This window comes from Crocodylus porosus, unplaced genomic scaffold (assembly GCF_001723895.1).
Source record: "Crocodylus porosus isolate Cpor-Errol unplaced genomic scaffold, CroPor_comp1, whole genome shotgun sequence".
NCBI lineage: Eukaryota > Metazoa > Chordata > Crocodylia > Crocodylidae > Crocodylus > Crocodylus porosus.
In genome coordinates, this window is record NW_017728886.1 from 112,900,603 (window position 1) to 112,913,698 (window position 13,096).

The window sequence follows — 13,096 nt, forward strand, 5'->3', positions numbered from 1 at the left end:
TAGAATTTTGTAAGATATGTGACCACACAACTTTCTGGTTAAAACTTTGATACTACACAATATTAATAAACCATGAGTTAAATAGAGTAAGTGCTGTCTATGTCTGGTGTAACAGACAGTTGTTTCAACTACACATGGGTTATGGAGCTTAATCTTGCTTATATGGGGATAGGAAGTCGGAGTGGCTGCTGAGAGGAGACGCGCAGGTCTAACAGAAAAATAAATCAGTAACTAGTGGGGCAACTAGCTGCCCCTGTGATTTATGCAGGATTCATTATTTATGCAGAATTCATTATTCTAGTCATTGGCCATATCTACATGTGCTATTAATGCGCACCAATAAACTATAGCACATATCATGTCACAGTTAATTGTTCCCGGGTGCTGCGTTTGAATGTGTGCCCAGAACTGCAGCATGTTGAGCCAGGTCAGAGTAGCCCCAGCTGGCAGGGGCCCCAGAGGGCCTGGGGCTGCTCCAACATGACTCGGTGGGCTGCAGAGGGGCTGGTTGAGGCATGAGGGTGCTCCAGTGTGGGGCTTGCCAGGAGGCAGCCCCTGCACTGAAACACCCTTGGGCCTAGGTGCTGAGTATGTGGGAGCCTGAGGGCCCTGGCAACCCTTACAAAGAGGGCTGTCACCTGAAGTATGTAAAACTTTCCACATTTTCATCATCTTAGTGCTCTTGCCTCCAGCCCCCTGGCAAAAACAAGTCAGTGCCTATGCCTTTGTGCCCCAGCCAGCCCCGTCAGCATCTACACATGTGCTGCTGTGCACTAAAAAGCTCTTGACTTTACAACTACTAACCTGTGGCGGAGTTTAGTAGTTTACTGCAACCTAATAGGGCAGCACACGTAGACACTGAGATATTTACTGCAGAAGTAATTAGGCAGCTCTGCTGTAAAAGTCCCAGGTAGATGCACCCACTATATTCATGGCCTTTTTGATATTCCCTGCTGTGATAAATGAGGACACAGCCAGAGCCTCCAGCCGGAATAAGGCATTGAATCACTGAATTCAATTACTGGCCTGCCTTTCTTTGTTAATTTGCTTTCTATGATGTCACGCCTAAATTTTCTTTCACAACAACAAGAAAGTAGTCTAAGCACTTCATTCCTAGGCCATTAGGGCACATTTTGAGCAGTTAAAGTGACTTCTTGTTTTTGGCAGTATGCCTTATGACACAACTCAACATTTGTGAGGTTATTTGGGCAGTAGCAGTCTGTGCTTTACTCATCTAAACTGTGCCAAGCCCAATGCAGCCTTAATCCTTGATTATGATGCCTCACAGGGGCACTAATATAAATAAGTCATCATCCGTCAGGCCTTAGGATGCAAATAGGCAAAAAGGACTATTTTAATGGAAATCCATTTCCAACATGTTAATTTCCTAAATAACAATTATATTGAAATAAATCCTTATCACCTAGTACTGCAGAAGATCAGCTCTTACTGTAAATGAACCAAGGATAGTCCAGTTCTTTAGGAATAAGGAACTTTTTAACACAATATGAATTATATTGCCCTCATCGCGTTCAAAGGCCATGAGTCAAATTCCCTGGAGGCTCACGTAGTCTGTTTCCATTGAGAAACTGCTAACGTGCACTGGAAGGCAGAGTTCAGCCACCTGCCTGCATCTGGGCAGAAGATCCTGGGGACAGATTCTTGGCTGGAATAAACTGGCATAACCATTCTTTCAACGAAGGCTTTTACATCAGCCTACAGTTTTGCTCAATGCAGTTTCTTCAGGGTGCTTTATTGAGGTGATCATTGCAAATCATTTAAGATCATCTGATACTGATGAAGGTTGTGATAATTTTTCTGTAATGTAAATCACGCTGTCTGCATATACAGATAATCATGCGTGTGGCAATACTGTGGCATGATATCATCTGTAATGAGAGAATTTCTTTCTGGCCACTTTTATTTGCACATGTTGCTGTGAGATAGTGTTGCTTGCTTCATGTCATCCCCATTTGTTGGTATATTGTAATGCAGTTGGCATAAAATTAAAATTAAAAAAATCTTGTTCTCACTCAAAGGAAAAATAATATTAGGCGTGACAACTCCAAGTAAAAGATCAGCAATAATCAGTCCATTATCATTTACTAACCCCATATTTAACCAGCAGCAAATATAATTTGTAGTGAAATTTTTTAAGCCCATACATAAACTTTGCCACATGGAGGTGATGAATACAAAAGATTCTTTAAAATAAAAATAAACAACAAAAAGTCTTCAAAGGTTTATAGTCTTATTTCAATTTCAATTGCCCTCTGGGCATAAATATATTCATGAGGTTTTCATAGCCAGAAACTATTGCCAAAAGTTCTTTCTGAAGCGATGGATGGTGATGTTGCTGCCAAGTGTAAGTAAAGACTTTGAAAACTTATGCCACAAGGCAGTTATCCTATAGCCACAGTGCTCCCAGTCAGCAGACTGGAACTTCTAGACTGCAAAGTTTGAAATGTTGACAGAACGATTCTTAAGCATCAAATATTTTAAAAGAGACATTCATCATGAGATTTCACAACAAATTCTTATCTTAATGTCTACTCTAGGCAAGTCAAAAGTCTTCACAAGTCTGCACTCATCCCAGAGAAGCACTCATTGTCATGTGGTCACATTTTTACATGTTGTCCCTGTGCCCTAGCCTTGAGGCTGACTCAGGGTCAGGCTCTACATACATTACTATGACTAAGCCTTATATAAACATTTATGCATCTGATGGTAACATGTTCACTCCAAAATATGTTTTAGTTCCAAAACAGAAATTGGCAAATGGTCTAACATAACTCAAATCAGTAGAAAAGAATCCTCTTCTCTCTTACTTTCTGGTGCCAGGTTGAATTTAAATTTCATCCTGTAGTTCATGAGACTGTAAGAAAATATCACCATGTCAGAATAATGGAATAGAGATTTACTGCCCAAATTTGGTCACCTCATTTTGAAGTCAGTGAGGCTTAATAGATGTAGTTAGCTGTCTCCATTTTCAAAAAACACATCCATTAGACATCCATTTGCTAGCTACCAAAGGGCAGTCAGAGCAATTTGTTAAGATGATCTTATATAAAAGTCCATTTTTTTCAGGGATAGAGCTACGGTTGAACTTTAACTGTAGACATAGTAAAATGTAGATGTGAGCATGCAACCAGCCTTGCAATATTGCTTTTTGTTTTTCTTTATACTCCAGTGGCTCTGTATCCTTACCCGTGGATGTTTTATGCTTGTTTTCCACTGGTCACATCTAGAGCTATGTAAGACATGAGTCTCTGCTGCATGAAAATTTTCAACATGATAAAAAGCTTTCAGGTCCTTAGTGGGACACCAAGTCAAAATCCTAACACTTTTGCTAACTCTGGAAAACTGAATACTTCTGGTTTTAAAATGTTGAAATGGGTCATTTGTTAATTAATGGTTTCCTTGTCTTTTTCCCTAAAATATTTTTTCCCTAAAGTAATCCCCTAGAAGGAGACTAATTGAAGTTGGCCTTATTTAGTTAAAAAATTCAGTCTGATAAACTGATATTTTTCAGTTAAAAGATATGTCATTATGAAATTCCCAACTACCTTTAATCACATCTTTCCACTTCTAATTCATCAGCTAGATTCACTAGTGGAAAAATCCTAATTTTGTTCTTTTACATTTTTCTAAAAGTAAAGTTTATAAAGAAATAAAGATCCAATTCTAGACGTAAATGCTGGAGGCTGCAAGTGAGAGAGGAACAGTAGTAAAAACTCTGGTCACACCCAGTTCACTCTCCCTTTCAGCATCCACTCTCTGCCACTATGCGTGCATCTGTAGGAGATGCTTTACTGTGCATTTGACTAATTTAATGCACAGTAAAGCATCAGCATCTACACATGCACAGCACTTACTGTGCATTAAATAAGTCTAATGTGCCATTTGCTAGTACTGACAGAGACAAGTACTACATAAGGTGCATTAGTTTAATGTGCTATAGTGCATGTGTAGATGCTGACCAGGAGCAATTTGGTCCCAGTCAGCCCAGCCAGCAGGGGGCCACAGCTGCTGAGCTCCATGGAGCTGGTGGAGCTGTCTGGAGCAAGGAACAACTCCCAGCCATGCAGAGATCCTGAACACAGCTTGGCTCAGTGGGAACAGCTTGGGGCCTCTGTGCCTCAGGGTTACTCTGCCTTCTAAGGAAATCTGCTGGAGCGGGACAGCAATGAGCTGGGATTCCTCCAGCCCATGTCCTGGCTCCTGCCCAGTGCTGGAGAGAGGCAGAAGCTGAGCAGCACTGTGACCAGGGGGGATCCACATCTCCCCACTGGCAGAGGAGGATAGGACACACGGGGAAGGGGGGGAGGGCAGTGCTGTGTGGTGACCTGCCAGCCCTGCACATCCTTCCCAAGGTTCCAACTGCACCAGCACCATTTTGGGTGGAGCTTGGGAGTCACTGGACTTTGCTTCAGTCCCTCCTGAGGCCAGGAGTTTGGAGCTAGGCTGGGATGGCAGAAGTGGGGTAGCTTGGTCTAGTGCACAAGCCCCTCTTCCCAGGGAAGGGAAGACTGTGGGCTCCATGCTACAGAGGTGTTGCTTATAGCTCCCTGCCTTGGCTGCAAGGGCAGGGGCCAGAGCTGTCTAGGGGCATGGTACAGTGAGGATGCTTCTGCCTGGAAGCAGTGAACAGACAGAGATGCCCCACAGCTGCTTTTGCTGGTCCCATGCTAGCCAGGCTCTGTGATCTCCCTGCTGGCAGATTTTCACCCCAAGTCAGGAGCTTGACCAGGAGTTTCCCAGGGAATTGGCTGAGGCTGCATGCTCCTGGTCCATGGTTGTCATGGGAGACTTCAACTACTCAGACATCTCATGGGGGCAGAGTGTTTGGCTAAATCCAAGCAGTTGCAAACTATCTGACACAAGAAGTCTATGGGCCAATGAGAGGTAAAGCACTGCTCGACCTGGTACTGGCAACCGGGGACGACCTAATCAGTGACCTAACAATTGATGGGAAGCTGGGTGACAGCGACCATGAACTGATCACCTGCAGCATCTGCAGTATAGCTGGCAAGAGACAGTCTGCAATACAGAAGTCCTCAACTTCAGGAAAGCTGACTTTGACGAGCTCAGGAGGCTTGTCAGTGAGGCCCTAAGGGACCACAACCCAAAGGGGAGGGGAGTTCTGGAAGACTGGTTGTTCCTCAAGGGAGCAATCCTCGATGCACAAGCTAATGCTATTCTGTCTCAGAGGAACAGCAGCAAAAGGGTACAGCAGCACGCTTGGCTCTCCAGGGAACTAGCAGACCTCCTGCGGCTAAAAAGAAAGACCTACAAAGGATGGAGGATAGGTTCCACCTCCAAGGAGGAATATTCCACAATGGTCCAGACCTGTAGGGAGTGAACAAGGAAAGCCAAGGCTGTGACTGAACTCCAACTAGCTACAAATACCAAGAATAATAAAAAGTCCTTTTTTAGATGTGTGGGGAGACAGAGGAAAAGCAAGGGCAACATTGGACCCCTGCTAAATCAGAAGGGACAACTGACAATTGACGCCCAGGAAAAAGCCAACCTACTAAATGGGTACTTTGCGTTGGTCTTTCAGCAATCTCACAGGACGCCCCTGCCCATTACGGGTCAGGGAGGCCTGGGTGAGGGAGATCCCCTGCCCTCCATAAATGCTGACCTTGTGAAGGAACACCTTGAGAGGCTGGACACCTTCAAGTCAGCCAGCTCTGATGGTTTACACCCCAGGGTACTCAAGAAGCTGGATAGCATCATAGCTCAGCCCCTGGCACGGATCTTTGAGAACTCCTGGTGCTCTGGTGAAGTGTCCAAAGATTGGAAGAAGGCCAATGTGGTGCCTATCTTCAAAAAAGGGAGGAAAGTGGATCCAGCAAACTACAAGCCCATCAGCCTGACCTCTATCCTGGGGAAGGTCTTAGAAAAAATCATCAAAGAGGCTATCCTGAGGGATAGCCAACACAGGTTTGTTGCGGGTTGGTCAAGCAAGGCCTATCTCATTTCCTTTAATGAGCAGGTGACCTATCACCTGGACAAGGGAGAGGAGATTGATGTTGTATATCTTGACTTCAAAAAAGGCTTTGATCTAGTATCCTATGATCATCTCTTGCCAAAACTGGCCAGCTACAGTCTCGGGTCTACCACGAGCTGCTGGCTGGGGAATTGGCTCTGTGGTTGGACCCAGAGGGTGGTGGTTGACGGTAGTCAATCATTGTGGTGCCCTGTGACCAGTGGGCTTCCCCAAGGCTCTGTCCTCGGGCCTATATTGTTCAACATTTTCATTAATGATGTGGACATTGGAGTCAGAAGTGGACTGGCCAAATTCACTAATGATACCAAACTTTGGGGTAAAGCATCCACACCTGAGGACAGAAAGGTGATCCAGGGAGACCTTGACAGGCACAGGAAATGGGCGGATGAGAACCTGATGGTGTTTATAACACTTAAAAATGCAAGGTTCTCCACCTTGGGAGGAAAAACCTGCAGCATCCTTATAAGCTCAGCAGTGCTACACTGACTAGCACTATGGATGAAAGAGACTTGGGGGTCATGATTGACCACAAGATGAACATGAGCCTTCAATGTGATGCTGCGGCTAGTAAAGTGAGCAAAACACTGGCTTCCATCCATAGATGCTTCTCAAGCAAATCCCAGGATGTCATTCTCCCCTTGTACTTGGCCTTGGTGAGGCCGCAACTGGAGTACTGCATCCAATTTTGGGCTCCACAATTCAAAAAGGATGTGAAGAAGCTTGAGAGAGTCCAGAGGAGAGCCACACATATGATCAGAGGTCAGGAAAACAGACCTTACAATGACAGGCTGAGAGCTATGGGACTCTTCAGCCTGGGAAAGCGCAGGCTCAGGGGCAATCTGATGGCCAACTATAAGTTTATTGGGGTATTCACCAGGATCTGGGGGAACGATTGTTCACCAGAGCCTCCCAAGGGATGACAAGGTTGAACGGTTATAAACTCCTGCAACACCATTTCAGGCTGGACATAAGGAAAAATTTCTTTGCTGTCTGAGGCCCCTAGGTCTGGAATGGCCTGCCATCGGAGCTGGTTCAAGCACCTACTCTGAACACCTTCAAGAGAAAATTGGATGTTTATCTTGCTGGGATCCTGTGACACCAGCTGACTTCCTGCCTCTGGGGGAGGGGGCTGGACTTGATGATCTTCCAAGGTCCCTTCCAGCCCTAATGTCTATGAAATCTATGAAATCTAGGCTTGGGTGGCAGGAAGGGGATGATTCTTACAGACCCGGCTGAGGCAGAGAACTCCCAGTGGCTTCACTGTAGCATGGAGCCTGCAGCCTTCCCCTCCCCAGGAGCTGCGGCTTGTGCACTAGGATGAGCTATTCCATCTCTCCTGTTTGGTCTGGCTCCATGCTTCTGGCCTCAGAAGGGACCAAGGGGAAGCCTTTCTCCAGTGACTCATGAGCCCTGTTAGTGATGATGCTGGTGTGATCAGAGCCTCAGGAGAGATGCATGGAGTTTGCGAGTCCTCACTTCGTACAAGATGTGCAAGAACCCACGTGGTTCTTGCAGGGGCTGGTAAACCTATTCTGGTGAGAGATAGAGCTGTCTCACTAGGAAAACTCCACACTGGAATCCAAGATTCCTTCAGCAGCAACCCTGAGTGGCAGGTAGCCCATCTCAACCAACTTCAGAAGTGCTGACAGATGGGGCAGCAGTTAACCTGGCATCAAAAAGCAGCAGAATAGGGACTTCAAAAGGTGGCAGGCAGTCTACTTCAGATTCTCCTGGCAGATACTCCTGGCAGGAGAGGTGGCACACCCCTAGCTTACCCCAGTATGCTTCAGTGCCAGCTCCAGAAGCAGTGATTGCAAGCAGAAGCTGGTGGGTTGAGACCTTCCCCAATGAACTGAAGAGAGACTTTTCTTCTCCCTTTTTTGCTGGGCAAGGTAGCAAACCCCGCCTCCCCAGGTGGGGGAAGCTCCCAGAAAGAAAGTGCTACCAAAAAACCCAGGCTGGAGTTTATTTGAGGGTTTCCTTCTGTTGTTTGGGGTGTTATTTGGCATTTTGGGGGTATTTAGTAGCGGGGGCATTTTATAATTTTTATGTTTGATTAAGTTCAATTATTCTCTTTTTCCCATTGAATAAACTTTTATGTACTGTCAATACACTGCTTGCATCCCAGCTCCCAGCCTTCCTCCCCCAGTATCAGCAGTCAGACCATACTGCAGGTCATTCTCCCCTCGCCCCCTGCCTCATTCCCTTCCCTTCTGTGCTTGGCAGCACATTTCTTTCCCTCCCCTCTCTTCCCATTCTTCCTTATCCTGTCCATTGCTGCTGCCACTCTCAGCTGGATGGGGGAGACTTCCAGAGCTGCTCTTGCCACCTCCAGTTCAGCTGCATGAAGAGCTGGGCTCAGCCAGGGACAGTGATGGTAGCAGACACCCTTTCTGAGCACCTGCTCCCAGGCTGTCAGGGGACACCAGGGGGACCTGCCTGCCACTGCCATTGTCTCTGCACACCCAGTTGCATGCACAAGTTCCAGGCTGAAGCAGACATAAGTGGCTCTGTAGCTCTCCCACCTGCACCCCCAGCATGACTGGCACCATAGCAGCAAGGTGAAAGGAGGGAAGAAGGAGGGAAGGGTAGGGGAAAGAGCATGCCACTAAGTATGGAGGGGAAGGAAAGGAGAATTTTTTCTCAAGTAGTTTGAACATTTTCCGCATCATAGTGTTCACCACTACAAAGTCAACATTTCTAGCAAAATGGTCATTTATATACCGTAGCTATTTCTTAGTCACAAAGGAATCTTATTATCTCAGGTACTACTGGTTAGGAAATGCAGAGCTTATAATGGTGACTGCTTTGGGGTGACTTTTAAATGGAATCTTAGTGATAGTTCTCAGTTACCAGAGCGGGTAAAGGGGTATAAATATTTTGCAATGCATGATGGAACCAGTGGAACTCAAGATTTGATTGAGATCAAGAGCTTAGTATAATTCAAAGCTTGGCCAGCATCTTTAAAGCCCTCATGAATATTGTGACTTCTGATCAGACAGTGTATGAGGGGAAAAATAAAGTCCTGGTTAATCTCTGCCTTGTAATGAACAGTTTCCTCTCTGTACCCTTTTCATTAGTAAGGAGAAAACCAATATGCTGATAGTGCGATTGTTGAGACTACACAATGAATTGATTCCCATCTTCCTACCACCCTGGTATGCTCTGGTAGTTGAAGAACTGTATTAGGCTTAGACTACTTTTGCTGTACCAAACAGTTCATTAACACAGATTATTTTGACCAGTGGAGGCAAGGAATGACTTACAAATCAGAAAGAGATCCCATGTGTAAACCAGCTTTGTTGTGAAGTTCCCTTACACAAGGGGAATAACCAACTTTCTCTTGTAGTCATTCAGTTCATATGGTATCAATAACTGCCTGCAGTTCCCATTTGAGTCTGTGTAATTTTACGGCATCTCCATCGAAAAGGCACTCAAAATTGGTACAAGCCAGGATTGCAGTGACTACTTGTTCTGGAGCCCTGTACAAAATGAGATCTTGGGTAGCTTCCCTCCCCTGTATGATCTCCTCAAACGCTTTGCTCAGGATACAGTATTTTGAGGCCATTGGCCACAGTGGAACCTATTCTAATAATTTTTGTCTTGTTTTATTGGCCTTTTCTTTTCCTATCAATGCTACACAGAAGGTCAGTGGTAGCAGATTTTCTGCCTGTTAGGTATAAAACGCTGCATTTATTTGGACGGGCATTATTTTTGCTGCAACCACCCAGCAGGAGGAGTACTGGTTATACAGCGACCAGACATCAGGGGGTGTGTGTGTGTGTGTGTGTCTCCCCTTTATAAAAGTATCAGGAGCAGGAGAAACAAGAGCCCAGGAGTACCCTGTTCAGGTCAGGAAGATGAATTGTCCCAAATCCACCCAGAGATTAATTTACCACAGAGGTAAAAAAACCCCATCAACTTTGGCTGAAAGGATGACAGGCTCAGTCCCTACATAGCAGCTGTGCTAATGTACTCTATTCTAGGTCATTTCCTTGAGCCTTTTATCCCAACCTAGGCAAGTCCCTCTAACATACACAAGCACACTTCCTCCTGTGCACTAAGCTAAAGGCTGAAGAAACCCACCCACACCCTTGGATACTTATCTATGTTTTTGGTGTCCATTTCCCTATCATTCTGAACAACATCACTCAGGCGTAAGCTGTTATGTTGCTTTTAATCCTCTCTGTAGACCCATGTTCTAGGGCCAAGTCCAAATCTTGCTGCTTTTTATTCCACCATGTCTCAGATCCAGCCTGCCTCTTCACTTTGTATGTCGTTACAGACCTCCTGCAAGCCATAATCATTTTGAATATGGAAAGGCACCTCCTCCATTACTGCAGCTTTGCTCCACTCAAATCCATTCAAAATTTTGCTGCTAAAATAGTATCCCATGCTCATTGCTGTGACCTATGACAGTAACTTCCTTCTTTTTTCCTTGGGTTTGTCCATCACCTCCACATAAATGTGCACTGATTTTCCTTACCACTAAGGTTCTTCTGTACCCAAGCTAATTTAGTAATCTCTGGGTAACTCCCTTCTCTATGTAACTAGAATTCCCAGCCTGAGCCACTCACTAAGCAGCTACTTTCTTCTCCTATGCTGCCTTTTCAGCATGGAAAAAATCTCTCTAATCAAATCAGAGCTACTACTTCTTTATTCTCCTTCAGCTTCCTCCCTATAACTTACCTCTGCCAAGACGCCTACAAAAATCATCAAAGTGATCATGGGTAGATGAGTGATGATGACTTGTGACTGTTCCTCTTCCTCCTTTACTCTGACTTCTTTATTTCTATCATTCTTCCTTATCCCACCTCTATTCCAAAAAGCAAGAAAACCTAACACAAAAGTAAATCCATGCCAATTTTTCACTGGATTAATTTCCTTGTGTATTCCATACCTAGGCTCTGCCTCTCATCTGTTTTTTGTCTTTTAGAAAGTAAACACTCCAGGGAACAAATAAAGTATTCTTTTTGTCTCTAAGTTTCCTTTGCTCATAATCACATCACCTGAATATTACCACTCACATGATTTCAACTTTGCCCTAACAATCTGTAAAAATAAATACAAAAGTCAAAATAACACATTACTAGGCAACTATAAAACCTACTTCCTTATTTAGAGGATCCATTTCTAACGCATTGCAACACTGAAACATTACAGCTATAGTAACCACAGATAGCTTACCTTAGTAGCTATGTAAAATATTAAAAATACAAACTGCCAGCATATACATGCAGTGCCATAAAGTACTCCACAAAGTAATCAAATATTTCATACCATCAAATTAATCAATTCTCCCAACTCCAATTTTCTTACTCCACGGGTACTTCACATGGTCTAAAAAAATATAGAACAAACCTGCATAAAACATAGGCTTGCCTTTGCAAATGTGTTATGTATTAATAAATCAAATGGATTAATTAATCAAATACAGCCAACAACACATTTACATCATATGACCAAACAAGAGAACAGAGTTAAGGTTGGGTGAACAACATGAGTTGAAATGCCTAGCTGTGTATTACGAAAGATTGTATAACAATGGTGTTCCATAATTGTTTTTGTTCATGGACTTTCTAATACTTGGGTTTTTTTTAAAGGTGCAGAATTTACATACAGTACAATAATTTTTAGGGTGTTGGCAGAAATTCATTAAATGCACTTTTCATCTAACCTCTTTTTTTTAGCAGTTGGTTTGTTTAGGACCAAGGTTTCGGTGGTGGTTTTAGGGGCCATCCATTTCTTAAGAAGAACCTCCCCACTGAAATCAATGGAATTTAAAACCTGACTGAACGGTCAGTTAGGGAAATCTTTCCAATTCATCATCAAGTTAATTTTGTCATAGCCGAGAATAGAAGTTATCTTGTCACTGGATCCAACAGCAATGGAAACCAGTGGGAGGACTTTCCATTGCTAGCAATGCCTGGTCCATGAGGTCCTTTCTAGTGTGGCTTCCACTGCGCTTGCATCATACTTGCTGCACCTCCCTTATCAATTCTACATGCAGCTAAATACATATAGATCACTACAGTTAACAGCTTATTCATATACATTTTTACTTATTATCTTGAATAACTGTATTACCCCTGTACTTAATACAGCTCACTTGAAGTATTCCAGACAAACAGACTTTAAATACCATGCAAGGACAGTCTAGTTTCTAGTCAATTGTTGATACAATACCTTGGAATTTAACAAGAATAGTTCTTCTTCTTTTTCCTTTTTTTCTTTTTGACTGTGCTATGAGGTCAATATTTTTCCACAATTTTATGTGGGGAAAAAGCTTGTTGAAACGATATCCAGGGCCTCATTTTAACAATCATTTTCCTTTGCAGTATTTTGCCAAGATTATTTAAGCCTCTCATTGCACATTTATAGGAAGGCTGGACAGGCATGGGAGGATTTTGTTTTTGGAGGTCTCATTTAGAAATCACATTGAATGCTTTATTTTTTATTTAAAAAGAGAATTTTCAACCTGAGGTAGTTTTTGGATGCTTGCATATGATCTGTTTTCACAGTTTACTACAGGTTTTAACTTATAGCTGATATGCAGTTATGATAACTGTAGAATAAATCCCTCTTGCTTTGAGGAATCAAATCTAGAACAATGGGATAACATTAAACTTTATACTGTTAACTTCAGGGTCTTCGTGCTGCCCACTGATCACTCTCTCCTGGGACTATTTCAAAACATCAAAATCATTAGTTTTCAAGCAATTAACATTAAACAGAAGTAGCAGAGGCCTTTAAGGACAGGCAGGACTAGTTTTACTTACTGTAGTTTAAGTCAGATACTATATAATATTACGTTGTGCTAAGAAATAGTTCTGAACTCACTTTTGCTTTCATTTTCTGCCCACCTGTTTTCAGATTTTAGACTGAAAGAAAAATCTTTGTAACTATTCTGCTTCTATTACCCTAATTTTGGATCACTTTGCAACAGGCTACAATCAGACCTCGACAGATTACAAGGGTGGGCAGACGAGAATAGGATGGGTTTCAACACAGACAAGTGCAAGGTGATGCACCTCAGGAGGAACAACCGGCACCATACCTACAGGTTGGGGAACTCCCCTCTTG